We start from the raw sequence: 12,875 nt of genomic DNA, 5'->3' as shown, positions 1-12,875 counted from the left end.
TTATATAGTTACCTCAGCACCAATTTGTACTCTGGGCTGTTTCACGTATGAAGAATGTCAAGAATTCCAAAGACTGAACGTGAGTCCATAATTTTGTGCAATGCAGTGAGAGACCTGAGTTCAAACCCCGGGGGGTCAGGGCGAAACCTTGGGCAAGTTTCCTTACTCCACACAGAGCCTAATAATAATTCCTCCAAAACCAAAAAAAAAGTAAATAATAAATTGGTCATTTTCAATCTACGACTGTTTATGGGACATTGCTGTGCGCAATTGGCTGCTGCGTTCGCCCACAAATATACAGTCAATTCACTTTACAGTATATTCTGTGAAGCGCTTTGGGACGTCAAAAAGACGTGAAAAGCACTATATCAAATGCAAGGATTATTATTATTATTATTTACTAATAATACAACGACAACAACAAAATGACATGTGTAAAGTGCCTTTCGCATCCGGAGGACGTCCCAAGGCTCTGGACCGTCAGTGTTTTGACCCGAGCTGGGGGTCGGGATCGTGGAGGGGAGAGGGGCGAAAGAGGGTGATTGAAAGCACGGTTGGAGAGAAGAGTCTTGAGGTGTGTCTTGAAAGAGGCAAGGGAGGTGGAGGGACTGTGGGGCGGGCGAGGCGTTGGACATGAAGCAGACTGGAGCTCCCTGACCAGAGGGAGTGGGCAGGAAGGTAGGAGGTTAGGAGGTCGCAGATATAAGGGGGGAGCATGACCATGGATGGATGGCTTTGAAAGTGACGAGGATCTTGAATTGTATTCTCTGTGTGATGGGAAGCCAGTGGAGTCGGGCGAGGAAGGGGGTGATAGGGTCACAAAGCCTGGTGTGGGAGAGGACACGGGCTGCGGAGTTCTGGATGATCTGCAGCCTGTGGAGGGAGGAGTTGGGGGCGGACAAGCAGTGAGTTTGCATAGTGAAGCCTCAATGTGATGAATGCGTGTATGAGGGTCTCGGGGGCTGCGGTGTGAGACAGTTGCGGAGTCAGGCAATGTTGCGGAGGTGGGGAAGGCAGAGCGGGTCATGGCACAGACGTGGGGTAGAAAGGATAGTTGAGGTTCAAACAAAACCCCAAGGTTCGGGACCGGCTCAGTGAGGGGGAGTGAACCCCATGGATGGTGATACTGTCAGCCCTGAGGTGAGGAGGCGCTGATGGGAGCCAATTAGGAGCCTCGATCTTGTTGACTTTCAACTGAAGGAAGTTAGGGGGTGTGGGGGCAGAGAGTTGGATGTTGTACGTAAACAACAACAACAAAATTACATCTTTTGAGCGCCTTTCATGTCGAGAGGATGTCCCAAGGCGCTGGACAGCCAAGGGTCAGGACCCAAGCATGGGGGAGGGATGGTGTTGGGGTGAGGGAAGGCAGAGAGGTGGAAGGGTGACCGAAGGCATGATTGAAGAGGAGAGTCTTGAGACCGGCCTTGAAGGAAGCAAAGGAGGAGCGAGGCGAAGGGACTGTGGGTTGGAGTTCCAGACTGTGGAGTCCAAGAGGCTGAAAGCTCAGCCACCGATGATAGGGCGGGTCGGGCGGGAGACATGGAGCAGCCAGAGGCCGTTGAACAGAGGGAGAGGGGTAGGTTGGTAGGGAGTCAGCAGGTCAGAGAGGTAGAGAGGTAGGCCTTGAAAGTGAGGACGAGGATCTTAAATTTGATCCTCTGGGGAGCCAGTGGAGTCGGGCGAGGGTGGGGGTGATGGGGTCACGGAGTCTGGTGTGTGAGAGTATATGAGCTGCAGAGTTTTGGATGATCTGCAGCTTGTGAAGAGAAGAGTTGGAAAGGCCGATGAGGAGGGAGTTCCTGTAATTGAGCCTTGAGGTGACGTGGGTGAAGGTTTGGGCAGCCTGAGGGGTGAGGCAGTAGCGGAGTCTGGCAATGTTGTGGAGGTGGTGGTAGGCAGTGCCGGTCATGGTGCAGATGAGAAAGGACAATTCAGGGTCAAACAAGACCCCCAGGTTCCTGACTGGCTTAGTGAGGCACCATGGAGGCTGATGCTGCCAGTGCCTGAGGTGCGGAGGCGCTGGCCCAAGCCAATCAGGAGGGCCTCGGTCTTGCTGACGGTCAGGTGGAGAATGTTGTCCCTCGACCAGGACTTGATGTCTAACAAGCAATCGGTCAGTAGTCCTGGAGTTCAGGGTGGAGGCAGAGAGATAGAGTTGGGTGTCATCTGTATACTTGTGGAAATTTAGCCATGTCTGCGGATGATGTCACCAAGGGGGAGCATGTAGAGGGTGAAGAGGAGGGGACTGAGGACAGAGCCCTGAGGAACACTGCATGAGACAACAACAACAAGATTCCATTTATAGAGCGCCTTTCAAGTCGGGAGGACGTCCCAAGGCGCTGTACAGTTGGGCCAGGATCCGAGCAAGGGGGAAATGGTCAGGATGAGGGGAGGGAAGGGAGGGAGCGAAGAGGGGGTAGAGAGTCGAGAGCGGAGCTGAAGGCTGAAGGTCAAAGAGAAAGGTCTTGAGACCGGCCTTGAAGGAGGAAAGGGAGGAAAGGCGAAGGCACTGGGGATGGAGATCCAGAGCCTCGGGGCTGAGAGGCTGAAGGCCCGGCCACTGATGGTAGGGCGGTTGGGGTGGGGGATGTGGAGCAGACCGGAGCCAGAGGAACGGAGGGTACGGGCAGGTAGGTAGGGGGATAGTAGGTCAGAGAGGTAGGAGGGAGCAAGTAGGTGAGGATGAGGATCTTGAATTCGAGGTGAGGAAGAGGATCTTGAATTCGAGAAGGTGCAGGGGCTGGAGGAGAAGCCGTTAGCTAATATACTGCTGGTGTGAAACATGTGGAAATTGACCCCATGTCTGCGGATGATGTCACCAAAAGGGAGCATATAGATATTGACGAGGAGGAGACCAAGGACAGAGCCTTGAGGAACGATGCACAAGACAGTGCGGGGGCTGGAGGAGAAACTGTTTGTGGAGATGAAGTGGAGGCGGTGTTTTGAAGTAATTATTATCCTGGAAAAGTGATCTGCCAATTGACTTACAGCTGAGTTCCTACGTACTGCTAGGTAAATAGGCACGTGAAGTAAGAAAATTTGCTCAACATTTCGCCAAGCCGGGAATCAAATCCAGGTCTTGCGAGGCGACTGCACTCACCATTGTTCTGAAATGACGTTAATGGAAATAGCATTATTGATATGCTTGATATGTGTGAGGTGGGTGAGTGCACTTGAAATGCTTGTCATCGAGCAGCCCTGTTTAATCTGCTGAGGAATCCTTGGGTAGCATTCCTGCTCAAGGCAGCATCACAATTCCATTTCAGGACATTGGTGTTTTATCCTCTTATCTACTTCCGAATACCATAACCATTTCCATTACTTCAGGGTATTCTTGGAGCTGAGCTGACTTGGAAACGGAATGTCAGATTTGAATCAATCCTCTGTGATGGTCTCAGTAAATCAGTTCCAGGGCTCTGCTGATGACAGACTAACCAGCTCATTGGCAAGATTTGAAGGGGCAGAAGGGTCACTGGGAGCAGAGATTTTTCCCTCTCAGTTAACCCTGCAAGGCAAAGACCTAATGGGTAGGGGAGTCCGTGCCATTGAGAGCACTGTCTGGCATGCAACGGGAAGCTTGGTAGACCGTGGCACACAATGGTGTTTTAGTTGATTACATTCCAGTAATACCAAACATATACTCTGGGGTCTTCAAGCCTTAGCTCTTGTCAATTTACTTCTAATGCTCTACAGGAATAAGTTAACTCTCTGGGGAGAGAGCATGCATTCCGTTCCAGATATGTAAATTTCTATCGTTCTGCGGTACTCCTAGTCTGATTTGGAGCATGGTGATGGGTTTCCGTTTATGTCAGACACCCGGCTGACCAAAAAAAATCCATCAACTTTGCACATTTTCCTTGCCAAAATGTTGTTTAACACTATGAGAATGCTTAAACCTCTAGGTTTCCACATAAAACCATTCTACTACTGGAAAATGAACTTTGCCCAAATGGCCCCAATGTAGTGTAAGAAGAGGCTGCAGCATCATTCCTGACAGACAGGAGGCAGCAGATGCCAGGCTTTCACTTCAGAATTCTGCCCGCTAGTTGTGATTTGTTAAGATACCCCACCCCAAAAGTAACTGACTGGCACAGGTCCATGGGCCGCTTTCAGTTACAGGAAAACTATTTATATCTGACATGTAAGCAGTTTTAAATTGAGACATGAATTGCAGTTCAGTATTAGGAAAACTTGAAATGTATTAGAAATCTATTGTTGCGTTGTGCTGACTTGGCATGTTGCTGTGTTAGTGTCTGTTAACTTTGGGTTTATTTGTACTTGAAGGCAAAGATGGAATATCAGAATTTACAAAATCCTAGCTGTTTATATTAATGTTGGCAGCACTATTACCCCAAAATACTGTGGGTTCAAGCCCCATGACGGAACTTGGCTTATCAAACACCGTAGAAGAGAGTGAATGGATATCATGTGGTATCAGACTCCTTTACCGATTCAACTCTACAGGTAGCTACTAAAAAGTGCATGAGAGTCTTGCCCAGGGCTTGTATACAGACGTCAGGAATTATTATTTCTGTGTGTGTGTCGTATCAGATTGTGATCAGTTTAACATCCATTCAGGGTAGGCAGCATGTGAGTCATTCAGAGAGAACTGCTCACTCGGTGTGAAAGAGGAAGCAATTGCATGGACATTGTTGTCATTCTGCTGTTCGGTCCAAAAGAGGAGTCTCAATATTACTCCTAACCCACTGTGAAGTTTTTGTTTGTATGTACTTCCATTCTTAATTAGAAACCCCGCAATCTTTCCTGTATACACTGTCTTAAATAATTAACTGCATATTTAGAGTAACTCCCCCTACACTGTCACTCTGATAGCACCACACCTCACACTGTTACTCTGATAGCACCACATCCCACGACCTGTGATCGAAGGGGGTTAAATTTAGCACAAATTTCAGTGAGAGAGTAGTAAACCTGTGAAACAGGCTCCCTGGGGAGACGGTTGAAACAGGAAACGTTGATTCTTTCAAACACAGATTAGATAGTTTTCTTTTAGTAAATCACATTATGGGATATAGTACATAGGGAGTTTGGGACTTATGCACATGCAACTGCCAGGAAGGTGGAAGGTGAACTAGATGGACCATGTTCTTTTTTGGTCAGCATTTCTTATGCTCTTATCAAAATACCTCTTTAGCTGAAGTGAACTGATTGATTGAGACATCCTCCCAACATGTATAAATGTAATTTATATTGTATAATTGCTGTGCGTTGCCACATTTGTTTATAAAATGGAGTACTGTATCTTAGTAGTTAGACCACTTACCTCACAAGCGAGAAGGCCTGAGTTTGATCCCCGTCAAGGCAAAACCTTGGGCAATTTTCCTTACTCCACACACATGCCGCTGTTTACCTGGCAGTAAGTAGGAATCCGGTTGTTAGTCGATTGGCAGATCATTTTTCCGGGGGTAATAATCCCTTAAAAAAAATTTGGTCACTCAATCCACGTCTGTTTGTGGGACACAACTTGCTGCCTCATTTCGCCCACAAGATACTGTTCAAGACCTTCGTCCTCATTTTGAATCCCTGCACAGTCTTGCCCCTGTCTATCTCTGTGACCTGCTAAAATCTTACCAACTCGCCCGTTCCCTCCGCCTGCTCACTCTACCATTGATGGCCAGGCTATCAACCCTTCTGTTCCCACTCTATGGAACTCTATTCCAGAATCCCCCTGTCTTGTCCCTTCCTTTGCCTTCTTCAAGGCCAGTCTTTGACTGTGCCTTCAGTCATTTTCCCACCCCCACTTTGCCTGAATCCAACCGCCAACTTGGGAGCAAACCTTTGACTGTCCAAAACCTTGGGACACACCTGGGCACTGTGTAAACGTGATTTGTTGTTGTTGTTGAGACCACAGTTCATGGAACAGACTGATCCTGTTATCTGTATTCCAGAATGTATTTCAAATTTGTGATGATTTGGAAAGTGAGTGGAGCCTCAGCAGGCGGATGGGAAAGCAAGCACCAGGAATGGCGTGACTGTTTAATGGGATCTCCTGAAGTATGATCAATTATATAGAAATGGCTGGACGAGCTTTGATATGGAAAAGTTTTGCCCACAAAATGCACAGTCAGGACCCCTGAAAATGCATTTGACAGTACCCCTGAAAACAACAACAACAACAACGTGCACTTATATAGCACCGTCCACGCAGGGTAGCGTCTCAGAGTGCTTAACAATGGTGGAGCCTGATTCAGTGCCATTAGAGCAGATTGGGGAGGGAGGAGGTCAGAGAGGTAGGAAGGTGCCACGGAGTGAATGGATTTGAACACGAGTGTACTTCCGACCGTACCTTACCCCAAATTACAATCTTAAAGGAGGCAAATGAACAGAGAGACCAAATCTCTGAAGGTGGCAGGACAGGTAATAAAGCTGTTAAAAAAGCATATGGGATACTAGATTTTATAAATAGGGGCATAGAATTCAAAAGTCTGGAGGTTATGTTGAATATAAATACTGGTTAGGCCTCGGTTGGAGACTGCGTTCAGTTCTGGGCACTGCACTTTAGAAAAGATGTTAGGGGATTGGAGAGGGTGCAAAGGAGGCTTACAAGGATGGTACCAGGAATGAAGGACCTTAGTTATGAGGAGAGGTTAGTGAAACTAGGATTATTCTCCCTGGAGCAGGGAAGATTAAGAGGGGATTTAGTAGAAGTTTTCAAAATCATGAGAGGATTTGAGAGGTTGAATCGTGAAAAATTGTTTCCACTGTCATGTGGGTCAGTAACCCGAGGACACCAATTTAAGATAGCTGTTAAAAGAAACAGACAGGAAGTTACGATCTGGAATGCATTACCTGAAAGGGCAGTGGAAACCGATTCAATAACAACTTTTAAGAGAGAAGTAGATGGGTATTTGGGGAGGACAGGATTCCAGGGCTATGGAGAGAAAGCGGCCAGTGGGAATGAGTTGGAAGCTCTTTTAGGAGCCGGGACAGACGCAATGGGCGGAATGGCCTCTTTCTGTGCTGTATGATTCTATGATTCTATGAAATGCAGCCAAAACCCTTGTGCATGTGTTTATCACCTCCTGCCTGGATTACTCAAACACACTCCTCGCCAGTTTCCCCATCTACACAATCCAAATAATCCAGCTCATTCAGAACTCTGCTGCCCGTATGCTTACTCGGACCAAACTCCTTACCCCCATCTCACCAGTTCTGACCAGACTCCACTGGCTCCCCATCACCGAACGGATCGACTTCAAGATCCTCACACACCTGTTCAAATCGCTTCACTCCCTGGCACCTCCCTACCTCTCCAACCTCCTCACTCCCCAATTCACCACCCAGCCTCTGCTCGACTTGTCACTCACAACCAGCCTTTACCATTGGAGGTCGAGCTTTCAGCCACTATGCCCTGAACCTCTGGAACACTCTCCCTCAATGCCTCTGTGTTGCCCCCTCTCTCCCCTTTTTAAGTGCTTACAGCACTTGGGGGGGTCACTCCGGCTCGGAATCAGGTTCCGCCAATGTTAAGCGCTCTAAGACACTACTTTGTATATCCTGTGAAGCACTTTGGGCCATCACAACAGCGTGATAAGGCACTATATCAAATGCAAGAACTAGTATTATTATTAAAGTTGCCTCATCCACAAGGCATGTGAGGGATGGGATACTCGTGTCTGAGGGACCGGTTATCTAAATCTTGCATTTGATATACAATCTTTCATGTTTAGAGGATGTCTCGAAGCAATTTATAATTTATTCTAATATGTAGTGACTGTGTATTTTGTAGGTGTTGCTGTGGTCTGTTCCTGACTCCCAGGATATGTTGTAATCTGTTTTCTCGATCACGCACATTGTCTGGTATAGTCTGTAGATAAATATCATTAAGGCTGGATGGGGTTAATCTAAAGATTGTGCTTTGTTATAACACTGGAGTTTCCTGTAACAATAAAATGATTTTTATTCACTTATTCATTACACAATTCTAACATAATGAACATACTTTTCAGTCAAGTGGTACCCAAGTGGAAGGCTACTGGAGGCAAGTCTCACTGAATAATCTGAAAAGGGATTGTAGTATCATCGAAACTGAGCAAAACATATCCCACAGTAATTAAGAGCCTTGACAGCAGAATGTCTGCTCTGTTAGTATGGTCTGCATTCTATTATTCTAATATGTGGAGTCCTGTAGTGTAGTGGTTAGAGCACTTGCCTCGTAAGCGAGACGACCTGGGTTTGATTTTGGGCAAGGTGAAACCTTAGGCAAGTTTCCTTACTCCACATGCCTGTTTACCTAGCAGTAAGTAAGAACCTGGTTGTTAATTGATTGGTGGATAACTTTTCTGGGGGTAATAATCCCTTCAAAAAATATTTTTAAAAATAATAATAATTTGGTCACTCAATCCACAACTGTTTTTGGGACACTGCTGTGTGCAATTGGGTGCCGCATTTTGCCCACAAAGTATACAGTCAATTCACTTTACAGTATATTCTGTGAAGCGGTTTGAGATGTCTCGAAAACATGATAAGGTGTTATATCAAATGCAAGGATTATTATTATTATTATCTGCGAAAGCTTTGGGTAGAGTGGACAGGAGATGTTGGAGGAGAGTTAGGTAAAGTGGTCAGAGTTTGAAGGAAGTTGGTGGACTAAGTGCAGTCAGAGATATGCCTGACAGTTAAAGGAATGTATTCTCACTGCTTTTGAGTTTGTATATAGTGGCTTGTGAGAGCTATTGTAAGATTACCATGATCAGCACTGCAGTCGTTCTGACATGGAGTGACCAGAGAAAAGGCTCCTGTCTAGTCAGGCAGTACAGCTCTTGTAGGATAATTGAGGTTTTTTTCATCACCTCAGGCAATCCATTCTGAGATGTTTCCTCTCGTGACTGGCTTTATCTAAAGCAATTTCAATGTGAAGACTACCTAAGATGATTTATTTTCTTTGAATCATCCTATGCCAGCTCCCAGAGACAATGTGAACCTCCTTCTGTCGTGTTGGCATTTTGATCCATTTAGTATAAGAGCAGACTGTGGCTGCTGCGGTACAGCTCGGGGTCAGGACAGGAAGCTGGCTTCAGTGGATAAGGCTTTGTGCAAGATGATTGTGACCAACTGTTAAAGACACAGCTTTTTTTTCTCCTACCTCAGCTATGTTCGCCCACAAATATACAGTCAATTCACTTTACAGTGTGTTCTGTGAAGCGCTTTGGGACGTCCTCCCGACGTGAAAAGCGCTATATCAAATGCAAGGATTATTATTATTATTATTATTATGTGTTTGGTCAGCATTAGAGTGTGGTTATCAGCATTAATGAACTGATCATCCACTTTACGCATCTCGCCCAAAAAACACCGTCACTATACTTTACAGTATATTCTGCTTGGAGATGTTTCGAAGACATGATAAGGTGCTATATTAAATGCAAGGATTATTATTATTATTTACCATTACATACATAAACCTTTTTCAGAAAAAGGCAAACAGCTCTCTGAATGACAGTATCAAGTCCTGTGGCTTTGCAAAACTTCATCATACTGTCAGTGCAGGGGAGGAATCTGCAAAAAGGCAGGATTGAAATGTTGGTTAATGTTCTGATTGTATGTGTTGAAAGTGAAAAGTGCTGTTGGTAATCAGCACACTCTGTTCCTGTGCTAGAAACTGCTGTTTTCAGGGATTGTCATAGAAAAGATAAGCCGATCAAAAAGATTTGACATTGATGTTAACCTACCTGGATCACTCAGCCGAAGGGACTGACACGTGGTTTGATGTGTGATACATGGACAAGCTCCACCCTACCTGATCTGTGGCAATATGTTATAGTGAATATGATAGAGTGGCAGACAAAAGTTGTATTGTCCAGCACTGACAGCTTCACCTTGAAGACATTCCAGTGCTTTGTACAAATTCTTCTTCATTTGTATGTCTAAGATTGAATGTTAATGGACTTTTCGGTAATAGGAACCCCCTGAGCCAAAGCTGATCATATCCAAGCCAACCCAGGAACAGCACAAGCTGTAGGGCACATGCCGCATAGCGCAGCAGCTGGTGGAGGTGGAAAGGAAAGGATTTGAGGTGAACGATAATCATTCACTGAAAGTATCTGCTCCGTGATAAGCTGACACCACAAGACTATCTCAAACAGTAACAAGCACCTTTCCTGTGAGATAATGTATCAAAGAGCTTCAAAGAGATTGGAGTGGTGACCATCAGAGAAATCAAGACTAACCATGTTGGGAAATACCTTTCAAGGGCATTTAACTACAGGACAAGCCAATTTATTCTAATCTTGGTTAGCGCTTAGCTGTTAGCGGTTGCTGACTGCCAGAGCTGGAATTTGGGCACTGACCTTCAAGAGGACATTGGAGAGATTCAGTGAAGAGCAATGAGGAGGATCCTAGCACCTGGAACTCTTAGGTTCTGAAGAATTATTAAGTAATTTAACCTGTTTTCACTGGAGCTCTTCAGACTTAATAGAATTTTTCAAAATTATGAGGGGATTTGATAGGGTGAACAAGGAGAAACTATTCCCACTGGCGGGCGGGTTGGTAACCCGAGGGCACTGATTTAAAATAGTTGATGAAAGAAATAGAGGGGAGGTGAGAGAAATTTTTTCACACAGCGAGTTGTAGGGATCTGGAATGCATTGCCTGAAAGGCTGGGGGAAGCCAATTTGATAACGACTTTTAAGAGAGAAGTAGATATTTATTTGGGGAGGACACGTTTGCAGGGCTATGGGGAGATAGTGGGAGGAGTGGGGTTGATTAGGGCTATGGGGAGTGGGGTTGATCAGGGCTATGGGGAGAGAGCGGGGGAGTGGGGTTGATCAGGGCTATGGGGAAAAAGCGGGGGAGTGGGGTTGATCAGGGCTATGGGGAGAGAGCGGGGGAGTGGGGTTGATCAGGGCTATGGGGAGAGAGCGGGAGGAGTGCGGTTGATCAGGGCTATGGGGAGAGAGCGGGGGAGTGGGGTTGATCAGGGCTATGGGGAGAGAGCGGGAGGAGTGCGGTTGATCAGGGCTATGGGGAGAGAGGATGGGAGAGTGGGGTTAATCAGGGCTATGGGGAGAGAGCAGTGGAATGGGGTTGATCAGGGCTATGGCGATGGGGAGAGCGCGGGGGAGTGGGGTTGATCAGGGCTGTGGGGAGAGAGCGAAGGAGTGGGGTTGATCAGGGCTATGGGGAGAGAGCAAGCAAGTGGGGTTGATCAGGGCTATGGGGAGAGCGCGGGGGGAGTGGAGTTGATCAGGGCTATGAGGGGAGAGTGGGGTTGATCAGGGCTATGGGGAGAGAGCGGGGGAGTGGGGTTGATCAGGGCTATGGGGAGAGAGCGGGGGAGTGGGGTTGATCAGGGCTATAGGGAGAGAGCGGGTGAGTGGGGTTGATCAGGGCTATGGGGAGAGAGAGGGGTAGTGGAGTTGATCCGGAAGCTCTTTTCAAAGAGCCGGCACAGATACGATGGGCCGAATGTCCTCCTTCTGTGCTGTATAATTCTATGATTCTGTGATTTTATACTGCTGAGGGCAGTAGTTAATGGACATGTAAGCAGTTTTCTTAGGGTGGACCACATTATCAGATGGTGCCTGGCTCAGTTTTTTTTTCATAGATTCATAGAATGTTACAGCACAGAAGGAGGCCATTCGGCGCATCGAGTCTGTGTGGCTCTTTGACAGAGGGTCACTCTCACTAACCCCAATCACCAGCTTTCTCCCCATAACCCTGCAAACCCGTCTTCCCCAGATACCTATCCAGTTCTCTCTTAAAAGCTGTTATTGAATCGGACTTCACTACCCTTTCAGGCAGATCATTCCACTCTTGGTTGGTACCACTCTCTAGCTCATAACAGATTCCCCTTGTTATCGCTTACAGCAACATTGCATTCAGTAAAGGAACTCAAACCCGAACCAAGAACTTGCACTTATGTAGCACCTTTCGCTAGAACTGCTGTGCTGGTCTCTGTTTGGTCATATAATAATGGGATTTTTGGTATAGGATCCTCTTAGCTTTGAATGTCAACTGTGCAGTTTCACAGTTCTGACCCTCAATGCTGTACCTGTTTGTCTATACCCTTGCTCTCTGTCCAACTAAGTGTTTGAGATCTGTTAAGGAGCAGATTGTGGATTATGGGAGTGACAAGAATATCGTTCCTCAAAATTGGACTGTGTTATGTGAAGCCTGTGAGAGAGATTGATTCTTTATTTATTCTTTACACAAGTAAAAGTAGCTGCTTTTTAAGGAAGTCTGTAGGTTTAAGGATCCTGTTACTGAAGTGCCTCAATACCAAACAGCTAGAAAGTACACCATCAAAGGAACTTTTCTATTACATTTATTGACTTCCCTATTGGTTTAGAATTGCCACAAGAGGTCAATCAGTTCCATCTTGTTTATGTGGTGTATATTTCCAGAGCACCTGTTGTATTGTCCAATAGCAAAAAAAACAGCTGAGGTGTGTTTTCAGAACACACAGGGCATAGAGGAGCACGAGGTCTGGAACCTCAGCGTGAGACAACAAGTGAAGTTTGTTTGTCACCCAGATTGGCTACTGCAATATATCTGATGATAGCCAGACAGCTGTCAGTACCACAGAGTGCATAGGCCTGCTCTCCTCAGCCCCTGTCAGGAGCCAGTCACATCAAGGTCAAGAGGAACCTGCTTTCATTTTCCTCACCCTTTGCAACACTCACTTATTTCTGTCTGGGTACAGCCTTTGGAGATGTGACTATAAAATAGAAAAGCATGGATTGAGGAAAAGCCATGTATGACCCATTAGAAAAGACCAGTCCTGCAGACAATCTTTAATAAACTTCTAAACAAAAACCTTGGTTTCACTTTCTTAACCACTTGCCTTCTTTAGCACAGCTTGCTGAGCTTGAGAACAACAACTTACATTTAGATAGCAACAATGACATTAATGA

Source organism: Callorhinchus milii, unplaced genomic scaffold (genome assembly GCF_018977255.1).
Source record: "Callorhinchus milii isolate IMCB2004 unplaced genomic scaffold, IMCB_Cmil_1.0 Scaffold355, whole genome shotgun sequence".
Lineage (NCBI taxonomy): Eukaryota > Metazoa > Chordata > Chondrichthyes > Chimaeriformes > Callorhinchidae > Callorhinchus > Callorhinchus milii.
The sequence above is the reverse complement of the archived record's forward strand: the minus strand, read 5'-3'. Positions refer to the sequence as shown.